This window comes from Pteropus alecto, unplaced genomic scaffold, assembly GCF_000325575.1.
Source record: "Pteropus alecto unplaced genomic scaffold, ASM32557v1 scaffold72, whole genome shotgun sequence".
Lineage (NCBI taxonomy): Eukaryota > Metazoa > Chordata > Mammalia > Chiroptera > Pteropodidae > Pteropus > Pteropus alecto.
In genome coordinates, this window is record NW_006436811.1 from 12499150 (window position 1) to 12520992 (window position 21843).

Here is a 21843-nt window from a genome sequence, read left to right on the forward strand (position 1 = left end):
TTCTTGTGCAGTTTCCGGAGACAATGATCCTTTCCTTGCTCTTTTGCCTTATACCTACTTCATTCAACATTTCTAGAGGGCAGCTAATATCAGTGTTGTCAGATACAGAATCAGAAGCTTCTTTCAAGGACTAATTCTACAGTACAGTTTCTCAGAATCCTTAGTGATTGTCTAGAGGGTGTAAATTTCCCTGATGACTGCAGAATATTATCCAAATGATCCTTTAAAATATCTTCACAGGTACTACATTGCAAAGCTATGCAAACTGGAAGTGTCTAAACTCTGGCCCATACTTAGCAAGAATCCTGACAGATGTTTCACATGTCTCTGCCATAAATTTGTGAGAAATTATGGACATCATCTTCTTTCTCTCTTATATCCACATATCTAGTTCTGCTTGTTCCACCTACTTAGCAATTTCTTGCATCTTCTCTTCATCCCAAGCATCTTTACCATAGATGAACCACCTTCTCATGTAGATGTTGTAAAAACCTCCTCTTTGATTTCTCCACATGTACCACTGATCCCCTCTGATTGCTCATCATACAATAGTACACACTTTATTGTAATTCATTTTCTAGTTAAAATATTTCCAATGATTTCTGCTTATTCTTAAGTCAAATCCAAAATCCTTAATGTGGTCTATAAGGCCATATTTTATCTGAGACCTGACTACTATGACAGCATCATCTCTTGGAATGATCTCTCTTGAGGCATGGTCTCTGGCCATCTTCCAATATTTCCCTCCTGCCTGCCTCAGGACCTTCATGCATGCTCTTCCTTCGGTGCGTAATACTTTTCTGCACCCCTCCACTCACCTCTTTATCCAACTACATCCCACTAATACTTCACATTTTAACTTAAATATCTCTTCTTCAGGGAATCTTTTACTGACTGTAATAAACACCATCTGAATAGGTAAGATCACCAATTATGTGTTCTTGGCACAATATACTTCATTAACAAATCATCATTGACATTAATTGTTTTATACTCATCTTCTCCTTTAGACTTTTGGTCCAAATGAGCATGAGCCTCTATCTGGTTATTGTTTACAATGTTCACACTATTGTTTTTCCTACATCCAGCTTGGAGCATTGCATTCAGTAGTTCCGCGATAAATACCTATCACATTTTAGGTGTTTCTGGGAGTGCATTTGTAGCCCTAGCTCAATAAGATAAACATGAACAATAATACTGATAAATTTTAATTATACTATTTAAATTTTAGAGCATGTAAAAAATTTCAATTTTTCTCTTATTTTTAAATATAGACAACAGTGCTCATATTAATCTCTTTGTCCCTGGAAAATTATGTCTTTTTCTTTCAATCTCATATGATTCCTGAACATTTTATAGATGAATAGTTGGTGAATTCTTACTAAATATTAAGAGGGCTTTCTGCTACCTCAGTTCTTTGATTCAGGCATTTCATTTGATTCTCTTTGTTTAATATTAACCTCTGAATTCTAAGAACCTGGTACAAACTTCTTACAGAAAATGATTGAAAGATACTTTAAATGACACATCACCATGTTCTACTCAAAAATATCCCTCTTTACCCCTGAATCATGTTCAAGAACTTTCATCCTTTTTCCATGGGGTGGATCACTTCTCAAGCTGGCACATTTTCTAGAAAGGTATTGGTGACTATGTTCATTAAGTTAAGAGCTACCTATTAACCCCAAAGCATTTAGTCATTCTCTCTGCCATGGAGTCCACTAGGTCTCATGCAATTAAAATTAAGACTGGAATTTTCTTTAATGAGTGTAATATTGATGTTATCCAAGTTAAATACAAGTGATAAAAAAGTAAATATAGATTCCAAACCATGTTTACAGCTTTTTTTTTCTAGGACTAAAGTTTTACCTATTTACTAAATGGTGATATTTTGATAAACTCTTTGTGTTTGAAATTTATACATATGTTTTTTTAACCATGTCAAATAGTTTAAAAGAGTGTTTATGTATGATGAAAGAAAAGAACCACAGGGTCATATCTACTCTTGCACCTGATTTAAGACTTACTACTTGTATATGATCATACTGATAGCAAGACACTCATGTTTGGACCTGCAAACCAGACTGGATTTTTATAAACAGTTATAGATAATAGAATTGCTCCTGTGTTTTTTCTGAATTGTATGATACAAGGAAATTCAGGAATATGTTTTTCTTCTCTTTTCTTCATATCATCTTTCAGAAGTTTCAAGTTAACAAAAGAGTAATTTCTTTGTGTACTAGCACATATGTACTGACTCAGAATGATATAAAGATAATTTTGGGTTTCATTTCATTTTCAGCCTTGAAACACATGGATATTGAAATCTATGCTTGGGTATAAATTTTGTGACTTTTCTGAAAAAAAAAAAAAGTGAATTTAGGGCTACGTCTGATAATGACTTATTTCTTTGGCTTACGCCTAAAAGTTTTCCTTCAGTTATTTATTTTATTTTTTAATTTAAATTTTCAAGTAATACATGATATGTTCTCATTGCAAAAAGTGTAAATAATACAGATAAAGCAAAAGTCTCTCCTGCTAGCCCCATCTCTATCTCCTAATCACATTCCCTTTCTTAAGAATGACCATGACTAGATGTTCGATATGTATTTTTGCTAAACTTTAAAATATATTTCATATATATGTTAATACATGTTAAATATATCATATAAATATATCAGTAAAGATATTCTGATTTAGATCAAACCACTCTCTTTTTTAAAACTCTCCAATGGCTTCCCATTTCAGTTAGTATGCAATCCGTGTACTTCTCTCTGGCCTACAGGGCCTTTTAAATTCTGGTTCTTGCTTCTCTAACTTATTTTCTGCTCTCTCCCACTTGTTTACTATGGTTCAGGGACATTGGGTCACTTCATCTCTTTAATATGTCCTGCATGTTCCTCCCTCAGAGTATTATCACAAGCCCTTTTCTCTACCCAGAATAGTCTACATCCAACCTTTACAAGGTTGATAACATCTCATCATTCAGATCACAGCTCAAATGCCATTTTCTCAGTGAGATCTTTCTTCAGAGATAAATCTGATTATTTAGTCTACTGCCAGACTATTCCAGGTAGAGAAAAGGGCTTATGATAATACTCTAAGGGAGAAACAAGCAAGACACATTAAAGAGATGGAATGACCCAGTGCTCCTGAACCATAGCAAACAAATGGGAGAGAGTAGGAAATAAGTTAGAGAAGCAAGTAAGGTATTCATAGCACTTACTACTACTTAGAATTACATATTAAAAAAACAATTATTATCTGCTTTCTCTACTACAATATAAGCCTCATCGAAGGCAGAGTCTTTGGCTTGTTCACATACTTTTATCTCCAGTGCCTAGAACAGCACCTCATACATAATATCTAATTATTGAGAAATGAAGACTGGAAAGCAAAGGAAAAAGCCTGTTCACACCTTGATCCATATGAAGATTTTTAAAGTTAAGTAGAATTAGATTAAAGTTTTGTTTGTGGTTGCATGTAATGAGTAAGTTACTTAACTTAATTTTCTCATTTTTACAATAACAATAATGATAGTAATAAAAATTGCTTCATCAAATTGCTGTCAGAATATTAACTAAAATTATGCCAGCAAAGTGATTGTCCTTGTGCCTGTCATAGAGTATGTGCTCATGACAGCTAATCGGGGAATGATGTTAGTTAGCATCATGAGGCTGATCTAAATAAGATGTTTCTCTTTTGTGTGTTTCCCCCTCAATCCTCCTTCCCAAGTTTGGCATCCATCCATGCAAGAAACCGCCTTTGTGGGAGCTGTGGCATCCAGCACCATATGCCAAGTGACCTGGAAGGAGTCTCGCCTACCTGTGTCAAGTGATAGGCATATAGACCTCAGTCTCAGTTGTGGACCTTGCAGTGAGTGGCCTATAAACTGGCTCCAGCTTCTCTTGGCCATGGTCCAGAAGCCCCTGAAAAACACTGTCTTAGACAATCATCTACAGATAGGAGCCTTTGTGGAAATTCAGGTTTCCAGTGGAGAAGTTCCAGCACACTATGGGAACCAAGAAAATACAAGTTTGGAGAGGATAAAGGAGCAGTTTTACTTTACTTCTGTCATCCCTCCTCCCAAGGTGGCACAGCTTAGGGCCAAGAAAAATCTTCTCAGCCCTAATAAATAAAATAAAGTAAAATAAAATGATATTAAGGAGGTTAAATCAGTAATCAAAAATCTCCCAATAGAGAAAAGCCTAAGACCAGATGGCATCTCTAGTGTTCCTTTAAAGAGAATTAATGCTAATCTTTCTTAAACTATTCCAAAAAAAACGAAGAGGAGGAAACACTTCCAAACTCATCTTATGAGATCAACACTACTCCAATACCAAAGCCAGATAAGGACACTACAAAACAAAGGAAATTACAGACAAATATTTCTTATATAGATACAAAACACAGATACAAAAATTCTCAACAAAATATTAGCAAACTGGATTTAATAGTACATTAAAAGGATCATATGCCAAGATCAAGTGGGATTTATTCCTGGGATGCAAGATGGTTCAACATATACAAATCAATAAATGTGATAAACCATATTAATAGAATAAAATATAAAAATTATATGACCATCTTAATAAATGCAGAGAAAGCATTTGATAAAATAAACCATCCTTTTATAATAAAAACTCTTAACAAATAGGGTACAGAAGGCACGTACTTCTCCATAATAAAGGCCATATACGACAAGCCCATGGCTAATATCATACTTAACAGTGAAAGTTCGAAAGCTTTTCCTCCAATATGAAGAAAGGACAAGGATGCCCACTCTCACCACTACTGTTCAATGTGGAAATTCTAGCCAAAGCAATCAGGGAAGAAAAAAAAATAAAAGGCATTCAAATTTGAAAGGACAAAGTAAAACTGTCTTAGTTTGCAGATGATATGATCAAATATTTAGAAACTTCTAAAGATTCCACCAAAAAAACCGTTAGAACTAGCTAACAAATTGAGTAAAGTTTCAGGATACAAAATCAACATGCAGAATCAATTGCATTTCTGTGTGCTAACAACAAAATCTCTGAAACAAAGAAAATAATCCTGTTCACAATAACATAAAAAACAATAAAATACTTAGGAATAAATTTAACCAAGGAAGTGAAAGATCTGTAAACTGAAAATTATAAGACTTTAATGAAAGAAAAGGAAGATATTCTGTATTATTGATAGGAATAATCAATACTATTAAAATGTTCATACTACCCAAAGTCATTTCCAAATTTAATGTAATGCTTATAAAAATTCCAATTACATTTTTACAGAAATAGAATAAATAATCCTAAAATTCATATGGAACACAAAAGATCCCAAACAGCTGAAACAATCTCGACAAAAGACGAAACTAGAGACATCACACTCCCTGATTTCAAACTACACTACAACGTCATAGTAATCAAAACAGTATGGTGCTGACATAAAAACAGACACATAGACCAATGGAACAGAATAAACAGCTCAGAAATAAAACCTCACATATACAGATAACTAATGTTTGACAAGAGAGCCAAAAATATTCAAGGAGGAAAGAAAATACTCTTCAATAAATAATGTTGGGAAAACTGGATAATCACATGCAAAATGATAAAATTGGACCCTTATTTTACACCACTCAAAAAATAACTTGAAATTGATTAAAGACATAAACATAAAGACCTGAAACCATAAAACTTCTAGAAGAAAATATAGAGAAAAACGTTATAATTGGTCTTGGCAATGATTTTTTGGATATGATACCAAAAGTGACAAATGTGAAAATAAATCAAAGAGACGACATCAAACTAAAAATCTTCTACACAGATACAATCAACAAAATGAAAAAGAAACCTATAAAATGGGAGAAAATAATTGCAAATTATATATCTGATCAGGGGTTAATATCCAAAAAATATAAGGAGCTTATGTAGCCCAAGAGCAAAATAAAACAAACAAAACAAACAAAAAAACCCCACATGCAATCTTATTTAAAAAATGGGAAGAGGAACTGAATAGATATTTTTCCAAAGAAGATATCCAAATGGCCAACAGGTACATGCAAAAATGCTCAACATCACTAATCATCAGAAAAATGCAAATCACAACCACAATGCTACCACTTCATACTGTTACAATGGCTATCATCTGAAACACAAGAGATTACAAGTGTCTGTGAGGATGTGGAGAAAGACAACCCTATGTAATTTAGTGGAAATGTAAATCAGTGCAGCCACTATGGAAAACAGTATGGAGGATTCTCAAAACGTTAAAAATAGAACTATCATGTGATCCAGCAAGCCCACTTCTGGGTGTATATCCAAATGAGATGAATTAAAAACCTCAAAGAGATATCTACTGTCCCATGTTCACTGCAGTATTATTTACAATAGCCAAGATATAGAAACAACCTTCGTATCTGTCTACAGGTGAAATAGATAAAGAAATGTGATGTTATTAACCAATGTTACCCCAATAAATTTAATTTACAAAAGAAGAAAATGTGATACATACATATGAATATTATTCAACCATGAGAAGGAAGGAAATCCTGCTATTTAAGACAACGTGGATAGACCTAGAGGGCATTATGTTAAGTGAAATAATTCAGACAGAGAAAGAGGAAGACTGTATGGTACATTTATTTGCGGAATCTAAAAAAGTCAAACTCAAAGAAACAGAGTAAAATGGGGGTGGGGGTGTCGGAAAAAGGAGGCATTGGTCAAAACGAACAAACTTTTATTTATATGATGAATAAGATCTGGTGACCTAATGCACAACATGTTGACTGTAGTTAATCTTACTCTATTATATATACTTGAAAGTTTCAAAGATAGTATGTCTTAAATATTCTACACACACACACACACACACACACACACGCATAAAATTACGTGAGGTGATGTAGGTGCTAATTAACCCTACTGTGGTAATTATCTCATAATGAATAAGTGTATCAAATCAACACATTGTATAGCTTAAACTTAGACAATGCTATATGTCAATTATATCCCTATAAATCTGGAAAGAAAATGACAGTTAAAATAAAAAAAGCGAAGAAACAGAACTAGGTTTAAAGTTTGGTGTCAACTAATAAGTGACAATTTTTTGAGGCCTCTTAATGTTTTAGCTCAGTGTTTCTGTTTCTTGCTAGGGAGAAAAAAGAAGTGTTTTTATTGCTACTTTTTGTTTTTGTTTGTTTTTGTGTGTGTGTTATTTATTTATTTATTTATTTAATTTAAGAAATGTGAGACAGTAAGAAGGCAAAGATAAACCCATGTCTCTTCACCCTTGGATGAATCTGCCTCCTCTTTTTTATTTTTGGGAAATACTTCAGATATGAATATAGAAGGAGGATCAGGAACCAGAATACACTAAAATTCCCTATTTTATTTACCATATGGTTAAATGTACACTGTTAGTGGAATTTCTAACTCTACACAGTTTAGTCTACCCTCAGTGGGCAATTAGCCATACTATAAGCAGCAAACCTGAGATGGAGACAGTTTGTTAGTTTAGGATGAATGTTTGGCTATTTCTAGTAGATAGGATTTAAATTTATCTAAAATTGTAGACAAGCCTTTCCTACCAACCAAATAATCTCCTGTTGTTTACAAACAATTGGAATTTGGAGTCTTATTTAATTTGTTCATGAAGACAAACAGGAAGGGAAAGAAGTGAAATTCTTAAGACTGCAATATAAACAATTTACCAATGATGGGATGGAGACCATTATTAGCTAGGTTCTCCCCAGCCCTTTCACTTCTTCACCCTCTTTTCCTGGAATTAAACCAGAATGAAGTTAATATGGTTAGCAGGAATTTCTCTTGTTTAAAAGTTATTTAAAAGTAGGATGGGAAACTATACAAAATGTTTTCCTCATGTTATAGCATAAACTGAAAATATCCAAGTCTCAGCCACCACTTCAACTATCTGTAAAAACTCTTGTTGGAGGGATCAGCAGTGGAGAAAGCTTTAATCTGGGGAGATGTAAGGACAAGATTAGCTGGGAATGTCTGACCTTGAAATTCAGAATAAGAAATCTAATATATAATAAATTTCAGCACCTTCTTCCAGATTCAAGAAAACACAAGCAATATGCAGTAGATGTTCCTCTTAATTCCTATTCTCTTTTTTTCCTGGCTTTATTGAAATTTAATAGACAATTAGTTGCTCCTATTTACATTATACCATTCAACAAGTTTTTTTCAATTACAGTTGGCATACAATAATATATTAGTTTCAGTTGTATAGCATAGTGATTAGAAATCTATATAACTCATAAAGTGATCACCCCACTAAATCTAGTGCCCCTCTTCCCCTTACATATTTATTATAATATTGCTAACTATTTTCTTTATGCTACACTTTATATCTCCACGTTTGTTTTGTAACTATTCATTTGTACTTCTTAACTCCTTTGTCCTTTTTCGCTGTTTCCCCCAACACCTCTATCCAGTAGCCCTCAAAATATTCTCTGTATCTATGAGTTTATTTCTGTTTTTGTTGTTGTTAATCTTGTTTTTTAGATTCCACATGTAAGTGAAATCATGTGATATTTGTCTTCTCCATCTGACTCATTTTATTCAGTGCAATACCCTCTAGGTCCATCAAGGCAGTATCTTTTTCTATCCCTTTCCTTTTGGTCGGTGTGTGTCTTTTGATCTGAAGTGAGTCTCTTGTAGGTAGCATATGTAGGAGTCTTGTTTTCTTATCCATTCAGCCATTCTATCTTTTGGTTGGAGCATTTAATTCTTTTCCATTTGAAGTCTTGTTGATAGGAATGTACTTATTACCACTCTTTATTCATATTTTTGGTACATGTCTTTTCCTTCTTAAAGAAGTCCCTCCAACATTTTCTGCAATACTGGCTTGGTGCTGAAAAATTCCTTTAGCTTACTTTTGTTCAGGAAGCTCTTTTTTTTTTTTTTAATAGTACTTCATATATTTTATTGATATCATTTTCTACAGGGCACTGCAATTAATTCAGTGACATCAATATTGACCTCCTATGGACAAAGGATGAAAACTGGCTTTTCTTGTGTACCAAGTACAAAACATGTACTGAAGAGTTATCACACACAATGTTTATAAAAGATCAACTTTAAGGATGACTCGAGTTTACAGTAGTTGCTTCACATGGTTTTCCCTCAAGACTAGGATGCCACCCAGTGCTGCTGCATTTGTGCAAATGCCAGTTCTGGACCACCCAACTACCTTTCTTTGCCAGCCCCACTTTTAACTGTTTTATTGCTCCCGCTGCTAGACTTTTCAGATGATTTCGAGGAGAAGAGTCTTGTCATGAACTCAGAAACATCAGGCAATTCTTGGTTGGAATTCAACATATTCATTGACTGCTGCATCTCCCATCTCATGTCAGGGTCACTTGTGTTGACCACTTTGGGCAGAAGCACAAATATCAACGATGGAAGAACCATCATCACAACCATCGGGTTTATCAGAAAGACTGTCCAGCAGCATGATTCCCTTTTTAAAAAGTAAGAAGGTGGACCTGAAGATTTCATTTGGAGAGGATAGGGCAGTCTGACCACTTCTGATGTGTTGATGTAATTCACATATGTTGCTCTCATTTTTCCTTTTGAAGTGATATCCACTCTGTCAGGATCAAACCTGTAAGCTGGAGATATAACTTCCACTATATAAGATCCAGAAGGTATATCATTAATCATGAAACTCTCATCTGTCTTAGGGAAGCTGATGTGCTCTTCGTCTACTAGCACTCGGGCTGTGGAGATGCAGCCTGGGGCTTCACCCCTGGAACAACTGTACCCTAATCCCTCCCCACCCCTTGGCAGAAGCCCCGGGCACCTCTGAGCTCTGAGCATCTCCTGTTAGTAGCAGCAGAAGGACGCAGATGAAATCTCACAGAGCAGCAGCTCTCAGCAGTCTGGCCCGCAGCCCTGGAAGCCCTCCCCGTCTCCCAGGTGCTGCCGCCACCGGCGGTGGCCGATGTCATCTGGGAAGCTCTTTATCTATCCTTAGACTCTAAATGATAGCTTTGCTGGATAAAGCATTCTTGATTGTAGATCCTGGATTGCCATCACATAGAATATTTTGTGCCAAGTCCTTCTGTCCTGCATAGCTTCTTTTGTGAAATCAGCTGCCAGTCATATGGGTGCTCCTTTGTAGGTAACTAATTGCTTTTCTCGTGCTGCTTTTTTAAAGATTCTCTCTTTGTATTTAACTTTTGGCATTTTCATGATGATGTGTCTTGTGTGGGCCTCTTTGGGTTCCTCTTTCTTGAGACTCTCAACTTCCTGAAGTTGTATGGCTATTTCCTTCACCAGGCGAGGAAAGTTTTCCATCATCTTGGCTTCTTTTTTCTTGCCATTCTGATTGAGTGTCTTTGAGTTCCCCATTTTCTATATCAGTGGTTCGATCCTCTTCTTTATTCACTCTGTTTATTCCATCTAATATACTCTTCATCTCAGATGATATATTCTTCATTTCTGACTCATTCCCTTTTTATGTTTTTTTTTTTTTACTCTTTTTTGAAGTTCTCACTGAATTAATCTACACTTCCCCTAAGTTCATTGAGTGTCTATAACCAGTGTTTTGAACTCTACATCTGTTAGATTACTTGACTCCATTAATCCTGGATCTGTTCTCTTCTCTCAAATGGTTTCTGCTTCTTTGTTTTCCAATTTTGGCTGCTTTTCTGTGACTGTTTCTATTCACTAAGCAAAGCTCCTAAGCCTCTCGGTCTTATTAGTGCGGCTTTGTTTAGTAGCTGTCCAGTGGCTCAGTCCTAGAGGGGTTCAGCTGCAGGCCAAGTTTGGCCTCAGCTCGGGCCCCTCCTGGGCCACCTGTTAAGATTCAATAAGCAATCAACAGATGCTGTGCTTATATTTGCCTCAAGAAACCATACCAGAAACCGAGGTCAGCTGTTACCAGTGTGAGTCTTGGCGCTGCTCAGCAAGGAGCATCTGACTCACTGAACAATTGGATGTGGCTTGGGAGGGACTGAGAGTTGGGGGAGGTGGAGTTTCAGGAAATCCTCTGGGTGGAGTGACTTCTGTTATCCAGTTAGATAATGTCTCAGCTTTGGCGGTGTTTCATGTGCACACTGAAGGAGGGAAGGCTCAACAGAGGAACAATGGATACCACCAGCACTTCTGCCTGGAGAAAGCCTTGCCTCCAGCTCTCGCTCTGACAACTCGGTGTCCCCTTGTAAGTCCTTGGTGCCCCCCATGCAGCCTACCTGGCAGTAGCGCTCAGAGTGAGCAGGTCCATCACTGGGAAAGTCAAGGCCCCTTTAAGAAGCATCTGCAGCTGTTGGGTGCCGCTGCCTCAATCTGTGTCCCACTCAGCCTCGCGTCTCTGCCCCCTCCTACCTTCTACCATTGCAGGTTGATTATTTCTCTCTCTAGTTGTAGTGCTTCTGTTAATCCAGATCTCAGGTGACTTTGCTTGCTGTTTTCTCCGTGTTTCTGTCTCAATTTTGATTTGGTCGCAAGAGGGATGAACAAAACCTCTATCATCTACGTCATTATTTCTCACTCTAATTCCTATTTTTCTCTTAACTGAAAAGTCGGTGAAATCTTTACCTTGACTTATCATCAGGAGATCTTTTGGTTTTATCTCATTTTAGATTTCTCCCCTTGCTTTGTCCAAGTTCTGCTGGTTTGTTCCCTAGCTCCTTGGCCTTTCTGTAGCACATTTCCTTTCCTTCCTAAGAACTTGCAATGGTTTCCTGGGTAGAGTGTGGAGTGGAGCCAGGTGCTGGGGATCTGGTCCTGGCTTGGCTGCTTCTAACGTGGATTTGCATGTAATTAACGTAAACTCTCAGTGCCTTGCTTTTTTCTCTCTCTAAATGAGATTTAATGACAACTTCATGGGGTTGAAGTGAAGACTCAATGAGTTAATAAATGAAATGTGTTTAGAAAGGTTTCTAGCACATAGGAAGTATATACACTTTAGTTACTATCTTATTTCCAGTGGAAGATTTGGTTTAGTTTCATCTGAATTTGTTCAGCTTATACTCTTATTAACCAATCCTTTCAATGGTATTCTTGAGAGGTTGTTCTCATCATCATCATCATCATCATCATCATCATCATCATCATTCTACCAATAATAATAATAATAATAATAATTCTACCAATAATAATAATAATAATTATTATTATTCTACCAACTGCATCTAATTGCTTATTGCTCAAGAAACAGTTTCTGTAATGAACATTATTATTAATTTTTGTCCAACAACCATTCCTCCTTAACTTTTAAATAACATCTGGCTTTTTTGGCGGGGAATTCTCTCATTAATTTTAGGTACAGTTTGTCAGTGAAGGTGCTTTCCTCTCCTCCTCAAGCCTAATAAGGCTCTTTTGGAATTCTGAGAATTTGATTTGTGGGCAGAGTGATACATAAACTGAAAATGATTGGACCTATTTATTCCAGCTGTAGCACACCTGGATGAATTTCTCAAATAGCTCAATCTAACTTAGCCTCTCTAAAAGCTACCTGAGTTTTCCTGTTAGTTCTGAGTGCTCACCTTATATCCATCCAATACATTATCTTTTTATATACTCAAGCTGGCTAGAGTAAATTTCTTTTAGTCAAAACTGGTGGATCTTATCTGATACAGATTCTTTCTCTGTGTGTTAGTGCAGCAGCTCTACTCTTCATCCACCCTTTCTGGGCAGACTCCAGCATTTTGCTTTGTTGTGTTCTATGTGCTCTACCCAGCCGCCTCTGTGTTCTATTCCACTGCCACGATTGCAAGCATATTTCATTCTCGTGCATTTGACAGAAAGAATAGTTTCTTGATTAGCATCTGAGTTGAAAATGGTTTCTCAGTTGAGCAAAATTATCAAAACTGAACCAGGCTTGTTTATAATGGCCTTCTATTTCCCCAGTGCCTTCTAAGGGTTGCTGCTGTGGTCCTTGCTAGCTAATAAGTGAATGTGTTCTGGTCATGTACCATGTAACCACACTATCTGGCTGATGCTTAGTGGACCAGGGATGTACATCTATCCTAAGGCAGCAAGTCAATGGTTAAGCAAGGCAGAAACTTAAGAGTTGCACAGCCTGACTCAAAAAAATGTGAAGTGAACCAATCAGATCTATCTCTGAGGAACTTAGAATTGGGCAACAGACCTGCCTATGGCAGTTAACCTTAGGGACATGTATCACAATGACATATGAAGAGTTACTATTATGAGGGCTAAAGTCCCTCACTTGGAGACCTGTGCAAGCTGAAGCAGAAAGGACCCGTGGAAGAGAGGCAGATGGATGAAGTAGTCTAGCAGAAAAAGGCAGAAATGCATGAAAACGTGATCTCGAGGGGGAGAGAGGGAGACTTTGATTTTCAATGACTTTCCTGATATAGTTCCAGTGAGGCCTTGTTCTACAGCACTATTGCTCTCGAATTTCTGGGATCTTTATATATCCTTAAAATATTATATCCTACACTTCTCCCCCTATGATTTGTGAAGCAAAATGTTCCCTGCTTAAAGCAGATATTATGATACTTCCTGTGTAACACCAATAATCCCACTCTTTGGTAGTAGAAGGTTAGTATTATTTCCATCAAATAGCATAAGGATTTTCTTGTTATTATTATTTTTAATTAAATTATTTGCAATATGCCACCCTTCTTCCTAGATTGCTTCTTCATCTTATTGTCAAGCTAATAGCGATCTATACCAATACCTGCCCCACTACTAGGCTAAACCTTTTGTCGGTGGTAGCTCCTGACTCATTCAGGAGCATCATGGTTCAATTAGATGTTTAAAGCTCTTTAATTTTTCCTTTTATAGGAAAAGGTAAATTTGGGATTTCAATGGAATTGGGACACTTGCTTTATTCAGGTGTAGTGAAACTACCCCTACCCACTCTCTTTTTATAAATGCTAATTTCCTTTGAAAAATAGTGTGGAAAATCTTTTAGGAGTTTCTTGGAATCATGCTGTTACAATAGTATGTGACTTTTAAAAACTCTGCTTACTGAGGTAGTATTGCATGGTGGGAAATACCATGAGGTCTGAAGTCATATTTGGTTTAACCTCAGCCTTTACAAGATGTTGCTTTAGTTAAAATCCTTAATTTTTCTGATCTGTATAATTTAAATGGTGATAATAATAGTACTTGTGTAATAGCTAGGATATAAAATAATCTGCTATAATAATAAAATCTCTAACTACAGTAGATAAAAAAATACAGCAATTTATTATTCACTCACATAATAGTCTAAAAGTAGGAGAGCATTTAAAGTAGGAAAATGGCCCTATAATCCTCACACATAGCTGCAACATGTGGGTCCAAGGTGATTACTACAATTTTCACCCTCTCCATTTAGTAAAAAGGAGAAAAGAATGAGGAGATCTTATAATAATTGTTTCATAGGAAATACCTGGGAATTGCCCACACATACATCCTTACCCTTTGCTAAAAGGTCCCCCTAGCTTCAAGAAATGGTGAGAAATATGTTCTTTGGGTGCCTGGCTTCAAAGCTGGGGAAGATGAGAAGAATGGCTAGTAAGGTCGTTTAATTTTCTGCCATAGTGCCTCACAAAAATTGCTGTGAGGTTTACATTAGTTACTATAACAAATATTATTTATAAATGTGTTAACACTCAGAATATACAGTTACACATCATATATGGATTCTCAGTTACATGTCGATTCATTTTCAAAAACATTCGTATTGCTTCTTTGGGAAGAAAGAGAAATTTTTTTTCCCTAAAAGAATCATAAACACAATATAGCACACTACCTAACCCAGAGTTACTCAATCATAGTATTGATATTTTGGCCATATAATTCTTTGTTGTGGGAGGCTATCCTGTGCATTGTAAAACATTTAGCCAATTATACCCAATAGATGTCAGTAGCACCCTTATCAAAAATGTCTTTAGGTTTCGTTAAATATTTTCTTGGGTGGACGTGAGAGATTCACTGGTCTCATGAATTCTGTCATTATTATCTTCAATGCATATATTGATTTTAATTAGCCTTCTGAAAAAAAAAATTAAGAGTGTCTTTACCATTTATGTTAATGAATTAGTAATAACATTCATGATAGCTAGTTAATGAGAATAGTTTAAAAATTTGCCATGTCAAGATACATATTCTCTTGGATTTTCTGGAGTTTTCCACTTATTCATTGAGTTAAAAATAATCATGATTTTCTGTTTTCAGCTGATGCGAACTTTTTGACCCTTTGCCTCTAGAATTTGCAAAAAGCTTTCTCTACAATATATATTACAAAATGGCCACCAGTAGGTGAATTTGTGTTCTTTAGAGATCCACATGAAAGGGTGTTGGGTAAATGGCTGGGATTCCCTACAGGGCCATTTGGGAAAATATTATCCGAAAATGCCATTGAAAATCCCTCAAAGTAGCAACATACAAATTGCTAGTTAAGGCTCAAAGGACTGTGAATTCTCAGTAGATAGAAGAGTTGGACAGCTTGTTTAATCCGAGTTGGCTTTTTAGAAGAGTTAATGCATCCATCTCATGATAATGTTCTAAATTATGCCATGTGAATGAATCCCAAGCATTTTGTCAAAATTCACATGCACTTATGAAATCACACATGTTTAAATAGAATTATTATAATATCATGGCATTAAGCTTGAGAAACTCAGAAAAGGTCAAAAATAAAAATGGCTAAATTTTATTCCTCTCCCCCCAAAAACTGTAGTTAATACTTTGATGGATGCCCTTCTATCATCTCCTCTTATCCTCTTCCTCCTTAGATATAGATGTTTCCAATTTATGTCATCATCAAATAATGATAATTTTATCATCTTTCTCTATGTAAGAAAAATTCTTTTTCTTATTTGTTATATCATTTAGAATCTCCAAAAAGTGTTAATGTAGATAATAATGGTAATAGTGGGTATCCTAATCTTGTTTCTGATTTTATTGGAAATATTTCTGTCTTAATCAAATGTGACATTAGCTATTGTTTGAGATAGATATTTTTTGTTTTTATTTTGTCTAGATATTCCTTACTATATTAAATATTTATCTATTGATGATTGAGGTTTTATGATGATATTGGATTTAAACACGTTTCAGTTTCTATTAACATTGTCTTATTTTTTAATCACATTTTTGATATAATAGATTATATCAGCAGGTTTTCTAATATTATTTGATTGCTGTAGTTAACTATACTTGGCTATTTATTGTGTGTAGTTATTCTCAGATAATAGTAGATTTCATGGATTCTTTAAGATTTAGTCTATGTATAATTTAAATAGGCTTATAGTCATCTTTTCAATAACATTTTTCAGAATCCTTTTCTAATGAGAGAATTGTCCTTAGTTAAAGTAGTTTAACAAATGGTCACAAATTAATATTATCTATTATCACTTAAATACTCTTATTAAACCTTGCAGTTGGAAATTTCTTTTAATTATTTAAACTTAATATTTCCTAAACATGTTTAACTAGAAACTGCCAGTTTTTCCAAGGAACATTTAGTATAAACTAAATATAACTAGATAACTAGAATTATGTAGAACACACTTTGGGGAACATTGGTTTGTTGTTTTTCTTATTGATGATAACTTTAATAATTCCAGGTTCTCCAAGAAAAGAAATGAGATGGTTTCATCTATTTTTATGTGCCTGATGAATTTAGCGTTGTAATAATTGGCTCATTTAACTTGCTGCTAAACATTTATAAGAAGAACAAAGTTTTCTGTTGAAGACACTTTTTTTTTTTTAAAAACATTGCAGGCACTTCACTGGTTATAGCTCTAATTCAGTTTTCTAATACTTCCTGAGTAAATTCTGATCTGTGTATTTCTCCAAAAATAATTTTTCTTTGAAAGAAAAGATCTATTACCACAGAACTCTATTAATATTCTCCTATGATTAAGAAAAAAGCTCTGGTAAGAATATCTTTTATCAAAGGCCTACTGCAATATTTTTCATTTATTATTTCTTAATCTTGTTAGATGTTTTATTTTAATAGTCTTTTTGATGAACTTGCTCTCTTGATTCTGCCCCTCATTTCTACTGTTATTCTGTTCTATGATTAACTTTTGTCTTTCATTATTTCAAGATATTTTGCTCTTATTTTCCTAATTTTAGTTAAATTCTGACTGTATTTTGATTGTCTTACTTATAAATGAAGAAATTTAAGGCAAATTTTAAGTATTATTCCTAACTCATAAATGAAACAATTTAAGATTATTCATTGTAAGTACCATTAGAAAAATCTCTATTGGCAGGTGGCCTTCACACTTTGATATTTTTAAAGTAGTCCTAATTGTACTATTGTAGAATTTATTTTTTTCTTTGAATCGGAGTTATTGGGAGTTTGTTTGTTACTTTGTTTGTTTATTGTGTGTATGAAGCAACTTTTCTAAAAAATTAAATTTTGGTCATAAAGTTCTGATTTTAATGAATTTAGTGTCCTTAAATTTTCTTTTTAGGTAACAGCGGTACAAAGTGGGAAAGCTGTCAGTCTGCTTCCTCATTTTGGCTTGGTGTGATACACATTTTTGTCATAGCATGCACACACCTACTTCCTTCACCTCCAACTTACCTTTTTAGGGACTTTATTATCAATAGTTCCATGTTCTGGTGATTTAAGTTTATAAAGAAATGATAATAGAAGAAGATTGAAAAGCCCATCTTAGATCATTCTGATCATGGTAGCAGCTTCTTAAAATTCTTCCGTGGCAACATTATCTGTATAAATGTAAACTGTTTGTATTTATTCCTTTTCTTTTTTATTCTCATTTGTTTCACAAGTGCTTGGCATATTGTTTTCAAAGACAGCTACAATTTATTCTATCTCATCAGCCCTTTAGTAATGTGATTTTATTATTCTTTTTATCAAGAGATAAAATTATTTTCTCCTCTCCTCGATCTGTGCTGGTACTATGATCTGTAATGATCAATGAAATACAACAGATGTGACATTGTGTGACTTCTGGCCCCAAGTCTTCAGACATCTTGAAGCTTCCATTCCCACCTTAGAAAGATGCTCAGCCTAGACTACTAAATGATAAGAAGAGACTAAAACTACTAAGTGCACAATCAGGCTATGTGGGGGACAACTGCCAACATCACAGCCCCAGATATATGAAGGTGTCATCTTGGACCTTCTGGCCCCAATCAAGCCACTCCAACCAATGTAGTATGGAGGAAGAGCCTAGCTGTCTCCTATTAACCTTGCTTGAGTTCCTGACCTGCAGAGTGATGAGTAATAAAATTACTGTTGTTTTCAGCCACTAAAGTTTGGAGTGGATTGTTATGCAGCAATAGATTCTTCCCTTTGACATTATGTTGTCTTTCAGGGTAGGAACAATGTCCAATACATTTTTTTTTTTTGGTATCTCACCACAGAGCAATGTATTGATTGCACAATAATTGTAACTGAGTAAATTAATTCCACTTCACATGCTTGGAGAAAATTTCTCAAGATTAGGTTGATAAAGTTCAGTGTGTTTTGGAAAAGCAGCTTTGTTATAATTTGATATTTTAATGCATGACTTGTGTAAGCCAATGGATTGTAGGAGGCCTTAGGGTTGTCAATGAAGGTCTCTGAGCACCTCCACCCCCACAAATTTTGTGAAACCACAATCCTGTGACCAGTACCAGCTAGAACCACTAACAAAATAGAGAATAAAAATAGATAGGTATAAAGCAATGGAGAAAAGAAGAGAATGTAAATTCAATCATGCTAAATTTCAAGGCAGTTTAATTTATTTGTTCTGAATTTTATATCTTGGCCTTCTATTTTAGAATAAAATAAATATCAGATAAAGTACAATCAAATAGTATAGAAATGACAATGTGACTCCTACACAACTCCATATTTTCTCTAAGAACATCACAAATTGAGAAAACAATTATTAAATGATGGCTATAGTAACATGTGATATCAATATATTACCACAAAGTCTGTGGTCTTTTATTATGAGGCAAAATAAAAGTTAACCTCTGAGTAAAGTATAATATTTCAAAGCAGATGTGTACATTATAAGAGATTTTTCCGTTTTGATTCCTCCTACCCTCCTTCCTACTCTCTCTCTTTTTTTCTATCTCTCCCTCCTTTCTTCCTTTCTTCCTCCTTCTAGTGAATGGGCTAATATATATATATGTATATATACATGAACAGTCAAAGTACAAAAATGTATTTTTGTTCATGTTCCTTTAAGTAACTAAATTCAACGTTTTGATTGGTTGGACATGGCTTCCTATCTTATTGTCATCTCTGACAGCTATACATGGGAAGTTGTGTCTTTATTTATCTATTTTTATTTCTTCTATTAGTGTCTAAATAACAGTCACTTGTACTGAATTACTGCAGGGATTGTCTTTCTTTCAAAAGAAAGTAATTCATTAGGGTGCCTTACCTTTACCAAGAGACATGTTCTCAGCTTCATGATGGCTGGCAGCCAGAGAAGCAATTTCCTTTCCTTTAAAAGGAGTTGGAAAGCATCTGATTATATCGGGAAGAGGTATTTCAGTTTTCAAGGTGAAAGAACACTTGCTTCTTTCATAGATAATGGAAGAAATAAGATATGTTAGTGAAAGACAGAGGGCATACCAATTAAAAGTATTCAGGAAGAGTGGGATGTAGTCTGTCCACATGTTATCTCAATGTAAATTAGCAGAGTAGGGTAACAATACCAGTTTTCTGCTTTATGACATAAATAATTCAGCTTTTAAAACAGGTTTTCATGATCATATTTTCTATACCAGAACAACTGATAGTAAAATATTTACTACTTAGGTCTCAAATTTTGTTTCCCTGTGTCAGACTAATATTAAATGCTCAGAACAGGAGTTATAGTACTGGGAAAACACACACACACACACACACACACATACACAAAACCTGTCTAACTTATTTTACCGTGGCCTTTAAAATTTTGTTTAAGAGAAAGAAAACATGGAGATTCCTGGAACTAATGATAGAAAAATAATAGTTATTGAAATTATCTTTAATTGCTGTGATTCTCAGATAAAACAACATAAATAAAAGATACCCAGTCCACACAGGGTATTCAATTAATATTTGTTGTCTACCCTTTCCCACATATTCTCTATACCGGCATGGTCCAATACAATTATAGTGTGAACCATAAATACAAGCCACCTTTGTAATTTTAAATTTTCTAGTAGATATATTTAAAAAAGCAAAAAGAAATTTGCAACGTTAATTTTAATAATATATTTTATTTAACATCCTATATCCAAATGATACAATTTCAATATGTAATCAATATATACATTATTAATAGGATATTTTATTTTTTTATACTGGGTCTTCAAAATCTGTAATGTAGAGATTTTACATATAACATATGTCAATTTGGACTAATCACCTTTCAAGTGCTCAATTAGTACCTATGTCTTGAGGCTACCATAGCAGACAGCACAGCTTTATGTTTTCTTTATGCAATTTCTACATTTATTTTTCCCTCATGCTTATTTCTAAGACCATGTCTTTAACTTCTGGCCTTTCTAGTAAAGTTTTCCATGTCTCTTTGGGGGAGACACATGAGGCCCCCTCTTCCTGCCTGCGGAGGTTTTCACGTGCAATTTTTCTAAATCTTCTTACCTTTTTATTATCACTTTAAGAGCCAACTATCCAGCATTTACTTAGGAATTCAGCAACTTTCCATGTGCAGATAATTCACACATTTACTCCGTTTGTTTCTCATGTCCATCCCCATCTGTTTCTCTGGGGAAGCTATTTGACATCTTGTAAATCAAAATCTCTACAGCTCAGTTTTGAAATTTATAAAACAGAAAAGTGTTAACCAGATGATCTCAAAGGTCTTCTGTACCTTTACTATTCTGACTCTGGGATTCTTCATGTTAGTAACATTGTGAGGGTGGCTGCTCACTCAATGGCCAGTGTCCCCATTATGGTGAGTTATTTCTATATGCACTAAATACCCTAAGCAAAAACTCTCACTTCTTCCTGTATTATGTATCACCTATATCTAGATCTAATCATCTAATTATCTAGACCTAATTACCTAATTATTTCTCCAGAAAATTTGTAGGTGTTCCATTTTCTCACAATGTCTCTCTAGTGTTTGCTTACGTTTGTTTGATTTATCACATTTTTAACTTTATATATTTATAGTAAGAAACAAACAGAAGTGGCCCTAAGTTTGTTTTTGTAAGGGAATATGAACTAAACTTTGGAAAATTAAGATCTTGAATTCAAGACCAAAATTTAATATCAGTCTGAAGGTGAGCAGTAAAAGTTGGCCTGATCTGGAAGACCTCGAGGAAGCTAGAATGCAGAAATATGTTAGTTAAGAATTTACTCCATCTTATTTTTTACCATCAAATAGATTCTGTACCTTTAAGGTGCAAATTATGAAACTCTCTAATAATGAAGTAGTTTAAATGCCACAAAATTTGAATTTTGTAATCTATAATTCAAGTCCAGCCTATGAAACTTATATAGTCATATGTGATCATAGAATATTTTCAAAATATGCTATATAGTGCCATTTCAACTGCAGCACAGCCAGGCCTCATGAAGAATTAGAATGTTGTTCATCCTGCCTAGTACGTAGTATATAGTAGCCCTTTCAGGATCAATAGCATTACTTATTGACCAGCAGCATGCCATCAACCTGCAATTCCCCAGAAGATCCTTTCTCTTCTAGCCACTCCATAATACTCATGGTTCAGTGCTCTTTACTGCTTCCGTTGTTACTACAATAACTATGTCTGCTTCTGCTACTTTTGACTTATTGAAAACATCCAGAGATAGTTGGATTATATATTACACATTCAATATAAAACAACTTTCCAACTTAGTGTCCTCCAGACTATAATATAGAGAGATAGATTCCTTTATGTCTAACCTAGAAATGACATATCATTTGACCATTCA

At 34.8% G+C, this 21843-nt stretch overlaps 1 pseudogene; it reads right to left on the reverse strand.

Moving 5' to 3' along the window:
- Positions 1–9197: 9197 nt before the first annotated feature.
- Positions 9198–21631, reverse strand: LOC102892599 (annotated as a pseudogene).
- Positions 21632–21843: the final 212 nt, after the last annotated feature.